This window comes from Schistocerca nitens, chromosome 8, assembly GCF_023898315.1.
Source record: "Schistocerca nitens isolate TAMUIC-IGC-003100 chromosome 8, iqSchNite1.1, whole genome shotgun sequence".
NCBI lineage: Eukaryota > Metazoa > Arthropoda > Insecta > Orthoptera > Acrididae > Schistocerca > Schistocerca nitens.
In genome coordinates this window covers 599,034,190-599,051,014 of record NC_064621.1, presented here as the reverse complement: position 1 = coordinate 599,051,014, position 16,825 = coordinate 599,034,190, and positions in this window count along the sequence as shown.

The window sequence follows — 16,825 nt, the reverse complement described above, 5'->3', positions numbered from 1 at the left end:
TTACTAGGCAGTCTTATTAATCGATTGGTACAGTGTTTTATCATTCTTTTCTTGGAATGACATGTTACAGAGTATGAGACGATTAAGTTCCTCTGACCACTTTTTACCTATGCTGCATTCTGGCAGCAACACCACCAGAAGGCACTGATTGCTTACTGCAGTCTATTGTATCATTTATTTGGCTTCTTTCTGTATTTATTTTATAATTTTTATATTATTCTGTTTGCTCAATAACTTTGTTCTTATGTATGTCATTACATTTATATCTAAAATTGCCACAAGAGTATACCAGGATTATTATCACTTAAACATTTCCTTCTCAGCTGTCTAAATTTAACTTTGGTTATGCTTTTAAATTGTTGCGTTTTATCACTGTTATAACTTCTACACCTGGTAAGCGTCTGCAGCTCACGGATTAAGGACAATTCTGTAAATGCAGGTTTGATTGCAGATTTAAGCTTCTACAGTATATTTTGGCTCTATGTAGATGTTCAACCACATTTCAGTTGTGACTATGTTCTCAGGTTACTACCTGTGTTTTAAAAAGTTGGTCAATGAGGACAAAGTGATTTTATGTGGAGTGAAGGAAAAAAAACAGTATTTGACTCAACAAGGAGTTATCAATTTCCTTTGTTTAACTGAACAGGAGGGTTTTTATGTTTACTAGTTGGAAACAGATAGATAATAAATAAATTGTTGAGCTGAAAACTCAAACATCACTGTAAACTGCATATCTGGCTAATTTCTAAACTCCTATACTTGCCCTCACTTTTAGTGACAAATACTCTTGTAAAAATGGCTGGTGACAAAACATTTGCAGGAATAAGGTGGTGGTGATTATAATCATTGTTGTTGTTGTTGTTGTTGTTGTTGTTGTTGTTGTGGTCTTCAGTCCAGAGACTGGTTTGATGCAGCTCTCCATGCTACTCTCTCCTGTGCAAACTTCTTCATCTCCCAACCTACTGCAACCTACATCCTTCTGAATCTGCTTGGTGTATTCATCTCTTGGTCTCCCTCTACGATTTTTACCCTCCACGCTGTCCTTCAATACTAAATTGCTGATCCCTTGATGCCTCAGAACATGTCCTACCAACCGATCCCTTCTTCTAGTCAAGTTGTGCCACAAACGTCTCTTCTCCCCAATCCTATTCAATACCTCCTCATTACTTATGTGATCAACCCATCTAATCTTCATCATTCTTCTGTAGCACCACATTTTGAAAGCTTCTATTCTCTTCTTGTCTAAACTATTTATCGTCCATGTTTCACTTCCATACATGGCTACACTCCATACAAATACTTTCAGAAACGACTACCTGACACTTAAATCTATACTCGATGTTAACAAATTTCTCTTCTTCAGAAACGCTTTCCTTGCCATTGCCAGTATACATTTTATATCCTCTCTACTCCGACCATCATCAGTTATTTTGCTCACCAAATAGCAAAACTCCTTTACTACTTTAAGTGTCTCATTTCCTAATCTAATACCCTCAGCATCTCCCGACTTAATTTGACTACATTCCATTATCCTCGTTTTCCTTTTGTTGATGTTCATCTTATATCCTCCTTTCAAGATGCTATCCATTCCGTTCAACTGCTCTTCCAAGTCCTTTGCTGTCTCTGACAGAATTACAATGTCATTGGCGAACCTCAAGGTTTTGATTTCTTCTCCATGGATTTTAATACCTACTCTGAATTTTTCTTTCGTTTCCTTCACTGCTTGCTCAATATACAAATTGAATAACATTGGGGAGAGGCTACAACCCTCTCTCACTCCCTTCCCAACCACTGCTTCCCTTTCATGCCGCTCAACTCTTATAACTGTCATTTGGTTTCTGTACAAATTGTAAATAGCCTTTCGCTCCCTGCATTTTACCCCTACCACCTTCAGAATTTGAAAGAGAGTATTCCAGTGAACATTGTCAAAAGCTTTCTCTAAGTCTACAAATGCTAGAAACTTAGGTTTGCCTTTCCTTAATCTAGCTTCCAAGATAAGTCGTAGGGTCAGTATTGCCTCACGTGTTCCAGTATTTCTACGGAATCCAAACTGATCTTCCCCGAGGTCGGCTTCTACCAGTTTTTCCATTCGTCTGTAAAGAATTCGCGTTAGTATTTTGCAGCCATGACTTATTAAACTGATAGTTCGGTAATTTTCACATCTGTCAACACCTGCTTTCTTTGGGATTGGAATTATTATATTCTTCTTGAAGTCTGAGGGTATTTCGCCTGTCTCATGTATCTTGCTCACCAGATGGTAGAATTTTGTCAGGGCTGGCTCTCCCAAGGCTGTCAGTAGTTCTAATGGAATGTTATCTACTCCCGGGGCCTTGTTTCGACTCAGGTCTTTCAGTGCTCTGTCAAACTCTTCACGCAGTATCATATCTCCCATTTCATCTTCATCTACATCCTCTTCCATTTCCCTAATATTGTCCTCAAGTACATCGCCCTTGTATAGACCCTCTATATACTCCTTCCACCTTTCTGCTTTCCCTTCTTTGCTTAGAACTGGGTTTCCATCTGAGCTCTTGATATTCATACAAGTGGTTCTCTTTTCTCCAAAGGTCTCTCATATTTTCCTGTAGGGAGTATCTATCTTACCCCTAGTGAGATAAGCCTCTACATCCTTACATTGGTCCTCTAGCCATTCCTGCTTAGCCATTTTGCACTTCCTGTTGATCTCATTTTTGAGACGTTTGTATTCCTTTTTGCCTGCTCCATTTACTGCATTTTTAGATTTTCTCCTTTCATCAATTAAATTCAATATTTCTTCTGTTACCCAAGGATTTCTACTAGCCCTCATCTTTTTACCTACTTGATCCTCTGCTGCCTTCACTACTTAATCCCTCAAGGCCACACATTCTTCTTCTACTGTACTTCTTTCCCCCATTCCTGTCAATTGTTCCCTTATGCTCTCCCTGAAACTCTGTACAACCTCTGGTTTAGTCAGTTTATCCAGGTCCCATCTCCTTAAATTCCCACCTTTTCGCAATTTCTTCAGTCTTAATCTACAGTTCATAACCAATAGATTGTGGTCAGAGTCCACATCTGCCCCTGGAAATGTCTTACAATTTAAAACCTGGTTTCCAAATCTCTGTCTTACCATTATATAATCTATCTGAAACCTGTCAGTATCTCCAGGGTTCTTCCATGTATACAATCTTCTTTTATGATTCTTGAACCAAGTGTTAGCTATGATTAAGTTGTGCTCTGTGCAAAATTCTACCAGGCGGCTTCCTCTTTCATTTCTTAGCCTCAATCCATATTCACCTACTACGTTTCCTTCTCTCCCTTTTCCTGCTACCGAATTCCCGTCACCCATGACTATTAAATTTTCGTCTCCCTTCACTATCTGAATAATTTCTTTTATTTCATCATACATTTCTCCAATTTCTTCGTCATCTGCAGAGCTAATTGGCATATAAACTTGTACTACTGTAGTAGGCGTGGGCTTCGTGTCTATCTTGGCCACAATAATGCATTCACTATGCAGTTTGTAGTAGCTTACCCGCATTCCTATTTTTTTATTCATTATTAAACCTACTCCTGCATTACCCCTATTTGACCTTGTATTTATAACCCTGTATTCACCTGACCAAAAGTCTTGTTGATCCTGCCACCGAACTTCGCTAATTCCCACTATATCTAACTTTAACCTATCCATTTCCCTTATTAAATTTTCTAACCTACCTGCCCGATTTAGGGATCTGACATTCCACGCTCCGATCCGTAGAACGCCAGTTTTCTTTCTCATGATAACGACGTCCTCTTGAGTAGTCCCCGCCCGGAGATCCGAATGGGGGGACTATTTTACCTCCGGAATATTTTACCCTCGGAGAAAATTAAGGCTGTAGTTTCCCCTTGCTTTCAACCGTTCGCAGTACCAGCACAGAAAGGCCGTTTTGGTTAGTGTTCCAAGGCCAGATCACTCAATCATCCAGACTGTTTCCCCTGCAACTACTGAAAAGGCTGCTGCCCCTCTTCAGGAACCACACGTTTGTCTGGCCTCTCAACAGATACCCCTCCGTTGTGGTTGCACCTACGGTACGGCTATCTGTATCGCTGAGGCACGCAAGCCTCCCCACCAACGGCAAGGTCCATGGTTCAATGGGGGGATGATAATCATAATGATAATGATTGTACATATAAAGGGACTCAACTATGTGGTTATTAGAATAAATTTCTTTTATTTCCGTCTATGATAACAAAGTTGTTAGGTCCTTAGACTACCGGTTTTGGCCAGAGATGACCATCTTCAGATCTGCAGCAAAACGTGGAAAAAAAACGCAAATACAACTAGTGGATTGTTTACATCATAAAACAATTACATAGGCCATAATGAAAAGCATTACTAACACACATGTGGAAAACATACACTTTAAATATGACGAGGTATGCCTGTTTTACAGTATGTCCTAATATAATGAAACCAGCTCAGCTCAGCATCATCTCACATATTTAAAGTATGCTACATACTAGGCCACAGTGTCAACAGTCATCTTGTTAACAGCGCTACTGTTCATGACAAATTGCTGTACTATAGTTACAAAATGCTTGTCGTACGTTTGTTAGGTATCGCTACTGTAGGCCTATAGATTTCTCAGTTATGTTATAATGCATGATATGGAGTACAAAAAAGAATGCGATAAGTAAAGTCTATAGTGGGCTTACCAGGTGATGATGATGGTGATGATGATGATGTTTGGTTTGTGGGGCACTCAACTATGTGGTCATCAGCACCTGTACAAAGTCCCACTTTATTCGCAGTCCAATTTTTTTCACAGTCCATTCTAGCCACTGTCACAAATGACGACAATGAGGATGAAGTGATGATGACAACACAAATGCCCAGTCCCCGGACGGAGAAAATCCCCATCCTGGCCGGGAATTGAACCTGGGACCCTGTGACCCAGAGGTAGAAACCCCCATCGTGCACATCTTGTCAATGAATTCCTTCAGTATAATGACATTGCTCGACTAGAGTGGCCAGAATGATCTTCAGACATGAACCCCATCGAACAAGGCTGGGATAGATTGAACACGGCTGTTTATGGACAACGTTACCCACCAACCACTCCGAGGGATCTACGCCGAATCGCTGTTGAGTGGGACAATCTGGACCAACAGTGCCTTGATGAATTTGTGGATAGTATGCCACAAAGAATACAGGCATGCATCAATGCAAGAAGATCTGCTACTGGGTATTAGAGGTACCGGTGTGTACAGCAATCTGGGCCACCACCTCTGAAGGTCTTGCTGTATGGTGGTACAACATGCAATATGTGGTTTTCATGAGCAATAAAAAGGACAAAAATGATGTTTATGTTGATCTTTTTTCCAATTTTCTGTACAGGTTCCAGAACTCTCGGAACCGAGGTGATGCAAAACCTTTTTTGATGTGTGTGTATATATGCTCAATAATTTCCATTAGGTGATGCTTATCAAGCTGGTATAATGAGAAAATAAATACTGTGTTTAGTACAGTTTGCGAGGTTTGTATATATATATATATATATATATATATATATATATGCTAATTGTTGTGAATATAATAGAGGGAAACATTCCACGTGGGAAAAATATGTCTGCTTGTGTCTGTATATGTGTGGATGGATATGTGTGTGTGCGAGTGTATACCTGTCCTTTTTGCCCCCTAAGGTAAGTCTTTCCGCTCCCGGGATTGGAATGACTCCTTACCCTCTCCCTTAAAACCCACATCCTTTCGTCTTTCCCTCTCCTTCCCTCTTTCCTGATGAGGCAACAGTTTGTTGCGAAAGCTTGAATTTTGTGTGTTTGTTTGTGTTAGTTTGTGTGTCTATCGACCTGCCAGCGCTTCGTTTGGTAAGTCACAGCATCTTTGTTTTTAGATATGCTAATTGTTGATTAGATGATGCAGAGCAAGCTGGTGTAATGTATAAGTGATGGATTCCATAGGAAGTAGACATGTTGATATTCCAATCCTGCAATTGAGGTTCACAGTCTGTTTAGGCACATGACACACAAATCTTTTCAATTTTCCCATCCCAATTCAAAATGCCCATATCAGTGAACTCGCTATTGACTTTCTTTAAATTCAATTTGAAAAGAAGTTTGATGACAAGGTGTAGGTTTGAAAAGTTTTCTGTTCTTGCAGTCTCCCCGCAAATAAAAAAGCTCTGAAAATAGTAGTATATGGTTAGTCAATAACAGGAATCAAGAGCAAAAAGAAACACACAGTTATCTGTAATGCTTTGGTCTGATTGGATCAGAATCAGAATGATTGGCTGTTAATCATATGAAAATACAGAAAAAGGTGGTGCCAAATGGTATGTGAAGATCCAGTACAGACACAACGGAGGCAAAAAAGAAAGCGGACTTGCTAGTCTTGAGACTGAGACTGTGAGAAGTGGGAGGGGGGGGGGGGGGGGGGCAGATGATGATGTGAAAAATTCAGACAGTTTTTCATGAAAAATCATGAATTATGTTATATGCTATGCATCTACTGAACTTTTTTGTGAAAGGCTGAGCTGATGAACTACAGCTAGGTAAGTAAGAAGTCTATAACAAAACTGTTATGCATACAACAACTTTGGCACTATGGTACACCACAGATGTAAAACAAGATCTGCACCCACCAAAAGTAAGTAGTGAAGGAAAGTTTGGACTACATGAACAAAAAGATTGTCAATCTGAGGGAATTCAAATTGGCTGATTACATAATCGAAAACTTGTCCAAAGTCTTATGCATTAGTTGCTTTTGAAGGCAAGAAGGCCAAAATATTACAATAAAAACAATACATTGCAACTCATACATAACTATAATGAACACTTCAATGGTACCTGTAGACAGAAAAGAAATCATCATTATCCCAAAACTTGACATAAGTACTGAATAACTGCAGTCAGGAAGAAATATTGTGCTAAGAATAAATGAATACCTGATCCTGTAGAACTCAAAACCATGCCACACATGCTGTGAAGCAGATGACTGGAAACTGGGATATTTATATTACTGGTAGAAAGTTGAAAATTATGAGAGTGAAATGCTATAGTTGTCGAGTCAGCTTTGGCATAAAGTTAAAAGTCCACCACTGAGAGCCTATCAAAGTATTATTTAACATGATTCTAAACAACTTGGGCAGATAGTGAAGTGCACAGATCCATGGGAATGAAGGTTTACAGAATGAATGCAATATTAAGCAAAGCATCATGACAGATGCTTGCAGACTCTGAATGTTACAATACTGATAAATGAGAAAGAGTAATATGCTAATATATTGGCCGCAGAAATGATCTGAAAAGTAAGAAGCCATGTGGTACAGAGGGTTAACAGCATCTGATACTTTTGGCAAACCCAGTATGTAATTTACGGACAACACAACTATTTTAAAAACTGTAATACAAAATAGATGCTAAATTACGACACTCTGTGGCAACTATCAGAAGTGCCCCATTGTATGTGCCAGAGCCACTGATAATGTGTGAGAGAGTTTGGATATGAGTGGAGCAGAAGAAGGAGGAATAAAAGATCTTGAGGTATACATGGGGAACAAAGCAGAATGGTAAAATCTTAAACATGGAAAAACCAGGTTGGAATATCAACAATATTATGAAAAGAATATATTGCTGCTCACTATAAATATAACACACTGAATTACAGACAGGCACATTGTAAGAACCATTACACACTGAGCTTTTGGATAAAGCCTTACTCAGGAATGAAAATACACAATTTAAACAAGCAAGCACACATGACCACTATCTCTGGCTGCTCTGGCCAAAATGTAACTGTCGTGTTGAAAAAAAGCAGCAATCAGAAGAGGGGCAGAGAAGGGGAGAGATAGCAGGGTCTGGGTGGGGGGAGAGAGAAGAGTGATATTTGGTGCAATGTGCAGGAACTAGAAGGTGGCAGGACAAGGCTGCCAGGCGTACAGCGTGGAGAGGCCATGGGAGAGGAGGGAGGCAGAGAGCAAAAAGGAGAGAAGCAGAGAAGGCGAAGAGACCAGTGTATGCAATGGAAAAGAGTGGCACACACTGAGGGTGATGGGATGAGAATTGGATTTAATAAGACAGAGGGGGGTGGAAAATGTTGGGTGGAGGGTGTGGTAAGGCTAACATAAGTTGGAGGCCACGATAATTTCAGGAACGGAGAATGAGTTGTGTAGTTAACTCCCATCTGTGCAGTTCAGAAAAGCTATTGGTGGAGGGGAGAATCCAGATGGTCGAGGTAGTGAAATAGCCATTGTGGTCAAGCATGTTACGTTTAGCTGCATGTTGTGCCACAGGTTGTTCATTTTGCTCTTGGCCAGAATGGCAAAAGTTTTGGCCTGGGAGTGACACTGGGATGGTTTAGGATGTTGTGGAGGTTGGATGGGTGATTGAACACTACTTTAGGGAGGGTGGGAATGATCTTGGGTAGGATATCCGTAATTTCAGAGCATGATGATAGATAGTCAAAGCCGTGACAGAGGATGTGGTTCAGTTGTTCCAGTCTGTGAAGGTATTGGGTGATGAAGGGGGCACGCCTTTGTAGCTGGTACTTAGGGGTGGTGGAAGGACTGGGGCTGTGTGGGGATACAATGCAGGAAATCTGTTTCTAGCCCAGGTCTGAGGGATTTTTTGGTGCGGAAGGTATAGTAGCTGTCAAAATGCAGGTACTGTTGGAGGTTGGTGGGTTTAATAGGGACAGAGGTGTTGATGAAGCCATCAGAGAGGAGGAGTTCAATGTCCAGGAAGATGGCATGTTGATTTGAGGAGGACCAGGTAAAGTGAATGGGAGAGGCAGAATTTGGATGCTTGAATTAAGTGAGGAAATGTACAGGACCAAAGAACCAACTATAAGATCAAGCAAGGTGTTTCAGTGGTCAGATACTGGGCTCATTTTTGGGATGATGATAGTACAAATCTCCATCCAGATTTATGTTTCCCATGATTCCAACAAAGCAAAAAAAGGGAAATGCTAGGATAGTTCCAGAAAAAGTACATAGCTGATTTCCTTCCCCATCCTTTCCCAATTCAAGCTCCTGCTCCATCTTGTCATGATCTCATCACCAATGATACAGTAAATCCTAATCATCCTTCCAAATTTTCAATGTGACACAGATAAGAGGATTGAGATTATTTTTACGTCTTTGAAATGCACATATAGTAATGTGAAAAAATGTTTCAGTTAACGCAACCTTTTGCTAGCAATGTATAATAAAAGTGCATTCACTTGAGAATTGTACATGAATAAGTGTTAATTACACTCCAGACATAAATTTGGTACTGTACACCTCAAACAAGTTTTTCAAGACTGACACAAGCTGAACACCCGGTATAGTATACCTTTTCAAGTGATGAACATTTTAAATAGTGTTGTATCTTTGCAAACTGAGTATGAATATTTATAGAGAAATACATCATGGAGAATTCATATTGATATTGTAATAGACACTTCTGGTGGAATGTTAATATTTAAAGAGTAAAGATAACAGCTCATATAATAGTAGACTTGTTGAGTAGTGGAGTGGGCGAAGTGAGACAGGAAGAGGGAGCAAAAGGGAAGGTTGATAAAGGGTGGAGGATAGCTGGGAGGGAGAGGCAGCAGTTTCTAACATACTCTTGTGTCCACAGTAAAACATACAGCTGAACAGTGCTATTAATTGAAGAAAGTTATTTTAGCACATCATGTTGTAGAAGGAGTAGGTAGAATTTTTTAAAGTACTTAGCTGTCATACATGGCATGTTGTATGTCATCAAAAGGTATGGGTAATTATGTAAACTATGGAATGAAACACTAACTGTTGTGTTATACTTTCATGTATTTTCAAAATTAGGTGGCATATACTGCGCACCAAAAGCATCAAAAACAAACTGCTTTTTGAACAAGCCTGGGTCTTAAATGAACAATATTACAGGTTGTTATACACATTATTGTCATTAATACAAATGCAACTAAGCATTAAATATTCACAACATTTTGAGTGTGTAAACAAATTCTGTATAAAAAAATAAAACATTTGAAACAATACTTATTGTTGGACATTAACTTTCCTATAGAAAATTTTGAGTCTAAACAATGACTTTTGACATATTCAAATTACAAACAAAATATTTAAATATTCGACCTGCCTTCACTTACAAACATTTAATGCTGAAGTACAAGGTGTTCCATTTATCTAATGACTGCGTGCCTGGGGTATTGCTGGCCGGCCATGAAAGCTGCGCCTGTCGGTCGAATGGGTCCCGTGCGACTGCACTATGCTGCCCCCCCCCCCCCTCTTTTTTTGTGGGTTATAGCCTGAAGACCATATAGACATAAGCGTTTTGTCGGCCAGTGTCATTCGAGCAGTGAAACAGGCATCACGAGTGTAAAAGTGAAGTTTGCAAATGCAACAGTGGCAAGAGTAAATTATTCAATTCCACAATGAGTGTTTTATTTACAGTTTGTATGTGTGTATAGAGTCTGCTCATACTGTTTGGAGATTGTTTGGACAGAAAGTTCCAGGTGTTTGAGTTCCGAGTCGTGATGCAGTTCACAAATTAGTGAACAAAATTCATGAAACGGGAAGTGTTTAAGACAAGAAGCATAAACGATGATGTACAGCGCTCAAGAAGCTCATCTTGATGACGTGCATACTGCTTGGAAAATTTCCCTAAAAAGCCTCTTAGACATATTTTGCAGCAAACACAAATACCGTGCACCTCTGTACGCAGATGTGCTAAGCTGCTTGGGCTGAGGCCCTATAAAGTATCAGTAGTACAAGAACTTTGACCTGGTGATCCCCCACCTCTGTACACAGATGTGCTAAGCTGCTTGGGCTAAGGCCCTATAAAGTATCAGTAGTACAAGAACTTTGACCTGGTGATCCTGTGCACAGGGTTAAGTTTTGTGAATGGGTTTTAAAAGAAGTGCATGATGGTGAAATGGATCCTTACCTCATTCTATTTTCAGATGAGGTTTGGTTCCATTTACACGGGTATGTTAATTTCCAAAACTATCAACAATGGAGCACAGATAGACCTGTTGTGCTTCATGAGGAACCCATTTATGATCAGAAAATAGGGCTGTGGTGCACAGTTAGTGGTGACAGAATAATAGGCCCAGTTTTTTTAATGACTCAGTTACAAGTGACAGACATGTGCAATACATTTTGTGACTGTTTTTAATGAACTGAGTGAAAGAGAACAAAGCTTCACATTTTTTCAACAGGATTCAGCAAGGGCTCATATGGCCAATGTTTCTTTGCACGCAATTCACAATGTGTTCAATGAAAGAGTGATTAGTAACAATATCTGGCCTGAGTTAACTCCATCCAATTTTTATTTGTGGGGTACACTGAAGGGCAAAGTGTACACAGCAAATCCTCACATGATAGAGAAACTCAAGGATAATATCTGTGAATCAATTAATTCAATATCTCAGAGAGAATTACATTGTGCGATTAATAATTTCTCGAGTAGATGTCAGAAAATGATGACAGGCAGTTCCAGCATCTCCTTGCGGGACATGAGTGAGTACAAAATTTATTTGCTTATATTTGAAATGTACTCGTGTAATACCACGGCAGTAGACAGGCAACACGGCATCTGGTCACCGGGCAATGGAGCACTTGCTGCCCGGCATCTACTGCGTCACATAGGTGGTCATAAGGTAAATGGAACAGCCAGTATTGTTAATTGATATACATGGATGTTTTAAAAATCATGTTAAAGTTTAGGAATGTTTGAAATGTTTATATTTTGAGTGACCAGTTACCTTGTTTTACCCATACTTTGTTTTCTAGAAACTTGTACAGTATAAATTTGTGTATTTTATGCTGAAATTGTATTCCATAAACATGTTACTGTCTTCCTTTATTTATTTGAAGCTTTTGAATCGATTGGACTGAACTATGTATATGGTGAAATTCTTGTCTTTATGAGTTTGTAATTTAATATCTGAAATGAGATGGCGAATTTTGCAGCCTACAGATCCTTAAATTACTTTAAACTGTATTGAACAATGATTTACATGTATGACAGTGTGAAAAATAATAGAAAATATAGGTCACCGTAATAAAAATTCAATGTATCAAATACTGATGTAATCTCAGGTACCATACAATTCACTTGAAAAGCGTATCGCTTACTCCTATATGAACTAGGTGTAGGATATTTTATTATGTAGCTTTTGCAACATAGCTGTTACTTTTCAAGGTGCATGGGACATAAATGCAATGTGGGTATCTGTGATGGTGAGCTTGCGATGACATGGAGGGGTGTATTTGGAGGGGAGACAGAAAAAGGGATGCTGTGAGGAAGAAAGTGTGGGTGCAGGATGAGTGAAGTTAAGGTACTGGGTAAGGATTGAGGTAGGTGTGTGGCAGGGGTCTACTGGAGAGTGAGGCCAAGAGGATTATGAGATCGAAAAATGTGTTGGAAGAACAACTTCCATCTGCATAATTTAGAGAACCTGTTGTGAAGTAGCCATTTAAATCTAGCATGGTGAGATCAGCAAGTGTTCTGCCACTGGGTGGTCAACTTTGCTCTTGGCCACAATTTTGTGGTGGCAATTCAATTTGGCGGACAGCTGGTTGGAACGATGCCCACATATATTGTTGTGTAGAAATTGCAGGAGACATGAAATATGACTTGACTGGTTTCACAGGCGGTGCTGCCTCTGATAGGATAGGATAAGGCTGTAGTGGAATGAGGAAGATGCACTGAATGGATGTATTGGACAGTTTATGCTTCTGTACCTTCCCTGGTGTATGCTCCATATGGCAAGAGGTTGGGTGTGGATGTGGCATATGGATGGGGAGGGATGGGAAGGATTCTTGAAAGGATATCCGTCTTTTACAGGCACAATGATAAACAACTGAAGTCCTGGAAATGTGTGAATATCTGCATAGCTAATTTCTCAATCCCATTTATGTGTCTTTCGACGACTCAGTGCCTGTACTATTTGATCTGTTGTAACCATTACTCCTTTATTTATTTACAGTCTACCAATAGTTTCTGTTGCCATATTCAGAAGATCATCTTTCTAATTAATGTGCAGCTAGAGCAAGTGAAAGGACTGGGTTGAGCTGTGAATGGAATGGTACCCATAAAATTTTTACTCAACAAATTCTCAAAATTAATTTTACAACAGATTTTCAGCAAATTTATGTGGCACAGTTCAAATCTGCATTACATCATGTAAGGTTTTTAACAGTTCAACACTAAGGACAGCCACTATGAAATTTTACAAAAAAACATCATAATTAAATCAAAACTAATAATACTGCCCTGATATCCCAAAATAATCTTAAAAAAACAAAAAAATTAGTAAACCTCTTTGAAATACAGATAAAGTGCAATCATGCAAGGAGGATAGTGCAGCACACAACAAGATTTAACAATAACGATCATTACTCTGACATGGATCTTATTTCAAAAATTGTACACATCATCTGACCACTAAAAAAACTTAATCAACCAACCATGTGATCAAATGCACCAGATACCACAACTGGTCAAGAAATTTTAAAACTGCTTACATAACCCAAAATTTATATTTAAAGCAGGCTCATTGAAATGCATTACAGAAAAAGGAAAAAAAAAATCCAGTCTTACAACACAGTCAAGTGAGAAGGAACTTGATCAAGACAAGCAAACTATGAAACACGTATATGAGTACTATGGGTATATTACAACTATATGTGTGTACATGCGAAGATATGAAGTACAAAAGATCTGTAGTGCACCGAACACTATTGCACTGACTGACCAATATATCTTGTGTAGAGGCAACATAATTTAATAACCAATTTGTGGAACACACAGTAATTACAATTCAGCCTGGTAATGACAAGAAATGTTGCAACAACAAATCACTCTACTGTCTCCAATTGAACACACAGCTGATTACATCAGAGAGAGCTTATCACCACTTGTCACAGAAAGTTAGAATAGACCTGTCTGATCACACACACACACACACACACACACACACACACACACACACATACACACAGCGTAAATTACTGTCTCCAATGTTGCCATGCAGAAACAGGCCAGACAGATAGCTCTAAAGCAAACTGCACCTGACGTGCTGTAGCACAACCGTTCGACCAGCCCATTCTTCTTAATGTCAGCCAATTCCATCATGGCTGCCCAGGTGCGCAGTTAATCCACTGTAACTATATCTATTGTGGAGCTGTATCGTTTGGATGAGTTAACCCTGAAAAAGGCCTAAGTGATTTATTGGCCAGGCTGGAGGCATCTGTAAATTATCTGTGCAAAGTAGCTCCTTAGCAGAAGCATTCAGATGCAATCAAAGCCATGTAAAATGTGACCAATTATTGGGAAATGTAGCAGTCATAACCATGTGTGAATGCCCTTCACCCCTGGGCATGTTTCCAAGCAATGCATTAACACATTCTACAGAATATGTCATCTTTGGCTTATCATATCTCTTAGAGTGACACCAAATTCATGCTATTGTGAGGAGCATTCTCGGCAGTGTGCTTGATGACATCCTGAACTGTATAATTAAAGATATGATCCAAACTGTTGCGTGCTTCTCAGCTGTAATTACATGATCTTTGTCAAAAATTTTCAATTATTTTCCTGTGTTTTCAACTACTGTTTGGGAGAATTCATAGAATTGAGTGGCCAGTTATCTGATTTTAACACTTTATGTCTCAGAATTACTGTCATTAGTGAGCTGAAAATTTGCCTTACCACTTTTATTTGTGTCCTACCTATTAATGCACCAAATTGCCTCTGCTCTCATTCACGATATCCTCCTGATCTGGACTCAGGGCCAAAACACCCTATCCTCATTCCTTCACATCCTCAACACATTCTCTCCCATCCACTTCACTTGGTCCTTAAAGCCCACTCAACGCAACATGCCACCTTCCTGGATGTAGAACTTCTCCTCTCTGATGGCTCAATCCACATCTCTGTCCACATTAAACCCATCAACCACCAACAGCACCTGCAGTTTGACAGCTGGCATAGCTTTCACAGCAAAATATCCCTCCCATACAATCTATCTGCAGTGATGGGAGCTCCATTGCCCAGTATGCTGAAGGTCTCACAAAGGCCTTCACAGACAAGTGCTATCTTGCAGACCTAGTCTGCAAACATATCTCCTGTGCCATCTCCCTACACACACCCCAATCGTCCCAACATCTCCAAGAACCAGCTACAAAGGAGTGCTCCCTTCATCACCCAATAGTACCCTGGACCCGAACAATAGAACCACAGCCTTCACCAGGTCTTTTATTATCTATCATCATGCCATGAAATAAGGGACATCATCCCTGAGATACTTCCTAACCTTCCTAAAGTGGGGTTCCATTGTCCACCCAACCTACACACCATCCTAGTCCACCACTGTGCCAGTCCCAATCCCAAAAACCTTTGCCACAAGGATCATATCCCTGTGAACTGCATAGCACTTCACATTCCAGTCCTGTCATAGGCTTATCCTACACCATCAGAGGCTGTGAAACAGCCATATCATACATTAGCTCTGCTGCAAACATTGCTCAGCTTTATATATTGGTATGAGTACCAGCCAGTTGTCCACCACTAAACTGTGGCCATAATAAAAGTGGACCATCCTGTGGCACAACATGCTGCTGAATATAACATGCTTGATTTCAATGGGTGCTTCACAATCAAGGTGATATGTGTCCTCCCATCTACAATCAGCTTGTCTGATCTACACAGGTGGTAATTATCCTTACAACTAATTCTTCTCTCTCAAAATAATCCAGGCCTCAACCTATGGCAACCTACTATCCCCAAATCTTCCACTCTGCTCTGTTACCTCCTCATAATTTGCCTCTCCTAACCCTCATTGTGGGCTGCTCTCTGCCAGTGAAACCACTAGTCTTTTCCTCTTCTCTGCTCTTTTCCTTTCCACTCCATCATTCTCCACCCCTCCCCCCTAACCCAAATCTCCCTCCCCAACTGCCTCCTGATGCTGCAACTGGCAGCCTGTCCAGCCACCTCTACTTCTTGCATGCTCCACCAGACATTGCTGATTCCTATTGCTCCACCTATACACAATTATCAATTATCAATTATCCCTCCCCCTTCATTGTCCCATTCCGTATTGTTGCTCCTATTTGACACATTTGAGTTTCATTCCAGTTGGAGCAGCCATAGATGTGTGTGTGTGTGTGTGTGTGTGTGGGTGGGTGGGCGCGCGCGCGCGCTTGCTCATGTGAATGTTGTTTGTGTGTTTCTCTTTTCTGAAGCCATATCATACAAACACAGGTGAAACAAAGACTGTGCTTTGTTGGCAGAACACTTAGAAGATGTGACAAACCCACTAATGAGACAGCCCACATTACACTTGTCCATCCACTGATGGAATACTGCTGTGTGGTGTGGGATCCTTACCAGGTAGGATTGATGGAGGACATTGAAAAAGTGCAAAGAAGGGCAGCTCATTTTGTGTTATCGTGCAATAGGGGTGAGAGTGTCACTGATATGATACGCAAGTTGGGGTGGCAGTCACTGAAAAAAAGGCGGTTTTCTTTGCGGCGAGATCTATTTACAAAATTTCAATCACCAACTTTCTCTTCCGAATGGGAAAATATTTTGTTGACACCCACCTACATAGGGAGAAATTATCATCATTATAAAATAAGAGAAATCAGAGCTCGAACGGAAAGATTTAGGTGTTCCTTTAAACCACGTGCCATTCAAGAGTGGAATGGTGGAGAAGTAGTATGAAAAGGGTTTGATGAACCCTCTGCCAGGCACTTAAGTGTGAATTGCAGAGTAACCATGTAGATGTAGATGTAGAAGAAGGCTTTGGCTGAAAACTTATATCTAACAGTCTTTTCATCATGCCTGTGTGCAACTCACCATGTCA